Here is a 6,939-nt window from a genome sequence, read left to right on the forward strand (position 1 = left end):
GCACCGCCCCGTGCCGTGGGTGGTACCGCCAGCGTCATCAATGGCCCATCCGATTGGACAACGTTATTCGGACCAAGTTCCCCAGTCAGGGATCTAGGGAACGCGAACCGTATTTAACGGGATGTTGTTGTGTGATCGGAGCATTGCATTGCATTGCATTCGATTCGATTCTCATCTGTAAATATGTAGAATAAACCCTTCTGTACAGTTTCCTCGATAACGCAGTCCGACATCGTCATTCGGAGCCGGTACCTGCGGGGCTAAACGAGTTAGTCATCTCCAGGACCCCTCCGTCTTCAACTCTGGTTCCAGCGGGTGGGATTGCGGCCCCGCTCTTAACACTGGTTCCAGCGGAGGGATTGGCCCCCACTTCCAACACTGGTTGGCAGCAGCTGGGATGGACCGTGCGACATCGTGCTTTCTCCACGGGTGAGCGTTTTGGCTTTTGCTAAGGGATTCGCCAGGCTTTAAGATTCAGAGAATAATCTTGACTGGGAATCAGGGCTTTGTCATTTGAGAGGGGTTATTCTCAAGGCATTGTTGTGTTAGCAGAGCCAAAGCGGAGAAAGCGTTGTCATGGACCTAATGAGGTTGTACAAGTCGGACTTGCTGTTGATATGCGAGGAACTGTCGGTTGAAGTGCCGAGCAAACTAACCAAAATTGAATTGGGCGAATTCATTCTTAAACACGTCAAGGATAACGATCACCTAGCAGTTACATGGAACTTGATACAGGAGGAAAAAGCCCGTAAAGAAAAAGCGCGCACAGAGGAAAAAGCGCGTAAAGAGGAAGCTGATCGGGAGTGGGAAAAAGAGAAGGAACGGCAACGGCAAAAGTGGAAGGTTGAAATTGAAACAAGGAAACTAAAGATATTAGAACTTCAAAACGAAATACGAAGAAAGGGCGGTAGTGTGAGAGCCGGAAGTCCTGAAAGAGCAAGCGATGCTTATGAAATAGGTCCGCAGATAAGACCCGAAAAGTCTGTGACCGTAGCCGCGTTGGTAAATCGCGACACCACGAGGGAAGTGGCAGAGAACGCGTTCAACCGGTGCGGTAGTCCAAGGAATGCCGCAGAATCCGAGACCGTGTCCAGTGTAGTTGGACGTAATGCTAAGAAAGAGCATTCCGAGATAGCGTCTCAACGACACGAGTGCGAGGATTCTCCTCCAGGTGAGGCAGGAGTGGCAACGGACAACTTTGTCGGGACTGTTACGAGCGCGACCCTTTCAGTAGAGTCGATACAGGCGTCAAACCGGCAGGACCGCGAAAAGGGAGATTTTAATATCGGAAAAGGTTTCGAGGTAGAAACAGCGGAAACCCCCTTTGAGAGTAACAACCGCGGTAAGAGCGAGTTGGGATGTCACAGTGGCTTCAGTGACAAAGGCTCCGGAGAGGCTACCTTGGCAATGCTGGCGCAAGCAGAAGGCGAGACTGCCGAGCAAAATGACAGCCAGGCGGGCTCAGTTGTAGCTGAGCACTGCAGAGTAGAGAATGGCGCGCAGAGCGACAGCCAGGCGGGCTCAGTTGTGGCTGAGCACTGCAGTAGAGAGAATGGCGCGCAGAGCGACAGCCAGGCGGGCTCAGTTGTAGCTGAGCACTGCAGTTCAGGGAATGGCGCGCAGAGCGACAGCCAGGCGGTCTCAGTTGTGGCTGAGCACTGCAATGTAGACAATGGCGCGCAGAGCGACAGCCAGGCGGGCTCAGTTGTAGCTGAGCACTGCAATGTAGACAATGGCGCGCAGAGCGACAGCCAGGCGGGCTCAGTTGTAGCTGAGCACTGCAGTGCAGAGAATGGCGCGCAGAGCGACAGGCAAGCTGGAGAGGACAACTCCCGAGGGAATGAGCTAGGGATCTCGGGGGCAGGTTCATGTCCGTCTGTCAGCTGCGTGGAGCTGGCACTCTGCTGCGAAGGCACAGAGGCCAGTTTGGAATTTGAGGAAAATTTCCAAAGTGCGACTGAAAAACTAGAGATAGCTAGGTATGATCAGGAGACGCATGCGGTACAGTCTAGGCGCAGAAAAAGAAAAAGGGCAAGAACCAAGAGGAAACGGATCAAATTCAAAGCCCTAAATTCGGTTGCGCAGACAGGGGCGAAAGAAAGAAATGCGGTGGAAGGAAAGGCGAAGCCTTCCCGCGTTGCGCCTCGTAAACGTACGCTTGCAGTTACTGGTCAGGCGGCACGCGAGTCGAGTCAAAGGCTGACCGCAGTAAAGAAAAGGGGAGAGCACGTCTTCCAAGCAAAACAGGCGCAAAGTGCTTCAAGGGGCATCGGCCTGTAAGAAAGCCTAGACCGCGCCGTCCGGACAAAAAGCCAGTTAGAAAAAAGGCAAAGCGGCCCAAGAGATCAGAAGGCGCAAGGTTGCGCGGCACTCGGCGCATGCGAACGCAGGCGTCGAAAAACCGAGACGACACATGCAGGCGTGTTCGGCGGGCGCACTTGAAAAGGAATCGTCCTTCACATTTGGCACCGCATTCTAGGAAGCGCGCATGCCGAAAGGGTAGCCGAGCTTCCTGCGTGGGGCGAGAGAAAGAGGTACCTTCTCGCGCTGGTCACTGCTCGTTGTCCAGAGCCAGAGTCGGTTATCGACATTGTAGGAGCGGCCAAGGTTTTCGGAGAGCCTCGAGGGGGCGCGGAAACGACACTGAGAGTAGGGGATCGTTTTTTTCTGCAGCCTTTTGTCACGAGTTGACCGCAGTACAATCAGTCAAAGCGCGACCCCGGCGGGCGCGTCTGAAAGACTAATCCTTTCAACTCGGCGGCGGGGAGTCAGCTTTCCCCCCCGCGTGGCGATTCGAAGTAGCTGTTTCTTTTTTTTTTATTCCTCTTTTTTTTTCTCTGTGTGTGTTTATGAAATCAGGCAGGGAAAGGCTACTTTTCAATTAAAACAAGTTGATCGGAGGTTACTGTTTTTTTTCCTTACCTTAGACAAAGGCTATGGCGTCACTGAGTTAGAAATCACAGGTGTTGATTTCCCATGCTACCAAGAGATAAGGGCACTCACAGGAGTGCAGCTCGAGTAGAACTACGCTTAGCGTCGCGTAGGCGGAGCGTTGATCCCTTGATTGACTGACACCTTACGAAAAGGGAGCCTCACTGACGTACACTGAAATGACCGAAGAGAAAACTCGTCTGGGGGAAGCGCTCGTGTCCAGACCTTTGATTCGGGCCACTTATTTTGTTAAAGAAGCTCAGTGTGACGCCAGTGATAGAGAACTGGGTGCTATATTAAGTCAAGTTGGCGACGGCCACGAATAGCACCATGTTCAGTACGTCAGCCGCAGGCTGACATGTAGAGAAGCGTTAAGCGCTTTAGACAAAGAGCGCGCGTTTGGTTTAGGCGGCACAGATGTTGTCGGGTTACCAGAGTTACTTGAACGGCGCAAAGTTCATATTTGAGACTGACCATCGTCTCAAACATGCTTATGACAGTTTTGTCCCCCCAAAAATGGTCGCTTGCTTAGACGGAGTCCTGCTCTCTAAAAACAGAATTTCTCGATGCGTTTCAGGAACGGAAAACCGCACGGAAATGCTGATGGATTCAGCCGATTGTTGTAGACAGGAGTACTTGGTAGGACCACCTACTGTGTGTGGGTTTTTGTTTTTAACCTTGGTCCAAGCAGTCCGTCTTTGGCGATTTCAATCGGGATATTTTGCGCTTTCTCGGCACCAAAATTACGCCAAAATTCAATCAAGTTTTAGTAAACCTTTGTTGTCATTGTGGGAAGCCTGGTGGGTCTTTGGCAAATTCCGAGCGCTTGCTTGTGGGTCAGTGCCCTGTCTCGTGGAACAGTCCACTGATGCCATTCTTTGTTGAATGTTCGAGCTTGGATGCCATTTCTGGAAACCAGCCCTTCCACCCGACTCCGACCTCATCTCTTCCTGCCCAGCGGTCGTGAACGCTGGCCATTCGAGATTTTTCGGGCCGCGGACGAGCTGTTAAGAGTGGACAACGTGGTCCTGAGAGCCGGGTGTGTCTCATCGCAAAGCAAGGGATATGACGAGGCCTGGCGCCGGCGGCAGAAGCATAGACGACGACGGCCGGGGCTGTTGCACTCCAAATCACCGAACCGATCGAAGGAGGCTGTGTCCCACGGACCTGGGAGAAATTACTGTCAGACGAGTGTCGTCGTTAGGCAAAGATGCGGCGGGAACTTGGGACAGCAGCAACAACGCTGGAAGCAGAGATGCACATGAAGCACGGCGGAAGCAGCGGTATACGTTGGCCGAGTCGGCCTTCGGGTCACCGAACGGGATGATGCTACGCAAGGTCACGCTGAGCGAGGCTGCTAATTGAAAGACGCTGTGTCGAAGGGGTCTCGTGCTTCGGCCATCCGGCGGGGGAGTTCGAGAAGGTTCAACCACCTGCGAGAAGACTGCGGGATTCTGCTTTCCCACGGAGGCAACGCACAGAATACTTGCGGCAGTGGTCAAGGTGACGCATCTGTGTTTGATGACTGTCTTCCCCTTCTCATCCCCCGAGCTGTGAGAGAGCGAGAGCTTCAGCACCGCCCCGTGCCGTGGGTGGTACCGCCAGCGTCATCAATGGCCCATCCGATTGGACAACGTTATTCGGACCAAGTTCCCCAGTCAGGGATCTAGGGAACGCGAACCGTATTTAACGGGATGTTGTTGTGTGATCGGAGCATTGCATTGCATTGCATTCGATTCGATTCTCATCTGTAAATATGTAGAATAAACCCTTCTGTACAGTTTCCTCGATAACGCAGTCCGACATCGTCATTCGGAGCCGGTACCTGCGGGGCTAAACGAGTTAGTCATCTCCAGGACCCCTCCGTCTTCAACTCTGGTTCCAGCGGGTGGGATTGCGGCCCCGCTCTTAACACTGGTTCCAGCGGAGGGATTGGCCCCCACTTCCAACACCCTGCACACCTTGTTTTGAGGGTACGGCAAGGGCCCCTACTTTTTTTCATTTCTTCTAGGGAAAAAATATGCAGGGCTAAATGTGTGGTGCGTTTCCGCCTTCAGCAAGACGAACACATCGGTTTGTTCACCTCAAGGTACAAAAAAAAACGTGCGGTGGAATAGATTTACCAGGTTCGTGGATACCTGCGAAGCTAATTATCAAAGACATTTGCCAACTCTTGGCCCTCTCCATAGTGAACAGCTCATGTGGAATAAGTGCTCTTTATGGTCGCAAGATGGCAAGGCCCGGTGTACATATATCGCAACACGCATACTCGAAACAGGAGTTTGTGAGGAAGTATTCACCGGTGTGATGTATGCGCGGGTTATAAAGTGTACTCCGGCATTATTTTGACCGCAGTTGATTTCCATGCCAGAATCGTGCCGTTTGAAGAGACAGATGAGCAAAAGTTTCCGCGCTTTTGCTTCGCTAGAAATTGCCTCCGTGTGTTACCGCCAAGTGTGAATTCAAACTGCAATAATAATAATAATAATAATAATAATAATAATAATAATAACAATATATAAAGATGATGTCATTTTTATTTTAATTATATTCTGTATGAATGAAATGAATGGTTAATTGGCCTGAACAAGAAATGCTGCGGGGATGAGAAAGACGACGAGTAGACTGGTATGAAACAAGGGTGAAGGGGAAAAGAACAGGAAGATCTGGCAAGCCGGCATAGTATCATTCGGTGCATTCCTGCATGATTTTCTCGGTCGTTGAACATTTCCAAGCGTCTACTGCTTGAACTGTCCTCTCTTCGCATACTGACGCTATCCTTTTGCGCTTTTGACGGCAGGTCTTGAATGCATGGGCATTACCAGAGAAGATGGTGTGTGAGTGGTTTCATTTCAATCTTATACAGGGTGTGTCCGAAAAATAATGTCAGCAAATATACCGTGAAGCGACTATACGTCGCAGTGCGCTAGGATCGGTTTGGATTGGTGGAGGGGGAAGTTACGCTTATGCACGAGCGGTCGCTCATTCGTCTGCGACCATTTGGAGAGTACGGACAGGCTTTCCGGTGAAGCTCGTTTCCATCTTCCGTGCAAGCAGTAATGCAGCGCTCGTTGGAAGAAAGTATTTCGAAAATGTCTTGTGTAAAAGTCGGCACGTCCGCAGTGGAAACTTTTCCTGTGGTAAATACGGCATTTGGTGATAAGTGGTAGTCGGAACGTCATGTCCACCGGTGATACAACGCCTTTTTAGGAGGAAGTGAAGATTTCAGCGATGAAGCCCGCGCTGGACGGCCGTCGACGATCAACACTGACGAAAATATGAAGCGTGTAAGAGATCCTTTGACCTCAGGCCATCTTTTGAGTGTCCGTTTAGTCCATTACACAGACACTAAACATTCCAAAAAGTGCCGTTCAAGAGATTTTGACAAATAATTTGCAGATGCGAAAACTGTGCGCAAAGACTGTGCCCAAAGCGTTAACGGATGGCCGAAAGTCGCACCGAGTTGAAGCGTGCGACCAAACTCGGGACTTGAGAGAAATTTACCCCTACTTTTTAGAAAATGCCATCACAGGTGACGAGTCTTGAGTGTCTGAATACCTATACGACCCCGAAACATGCAGCAGCGAAACATGCAGAATGAGAAACAGCGAAGTGCCGAGTGGCTCACCTCGGCGTCCCCTCGCCCCAAGAAGGCCAGAATATGGGAGTCAAAGGTCAAGACTATACTCATTGTGTTCTTTGACATCAGGGGGCTCGTCCACCATGAGTTTGTAGCTCATGGCACAACCAACAACGCCAAATTCTAAGTGGGAGGGCTCAAGACACTCAAACGAAGCGTTCACCGCGGCCAGCCTGACATCGTGGGCGATTGCAAACTTGCCCATGACAACGCGCCAGCCACCACCGCCTTCCTCGTGACCCTCTTCCTGGCCGATTCAAAGGTGCCAAAAGCTGCCCAGCCGCCGTAGAGTCCTGATATGGCACCCCAAGACTTCTTTTGTTTCCGCGCTTGAAAATTCCCTTGAAAGGACGCCATTTCGGGACAGT

This window comes from Amblyomma mixtum, chromosome 3 (assembly GCF_055824585.1).
Source record: "Amblyomma mixtum isolate Tamu chromosome 3, ASM5582458v1, whole genome shotgun sequence".
In the NCBI taxonomy this organism is placed as follows: Eukaryota; Metazoa; Arthropoda; class Arachnida; order Ixodida; family Ixodidae; genus Amblyomma; species Amblyomma mixtum.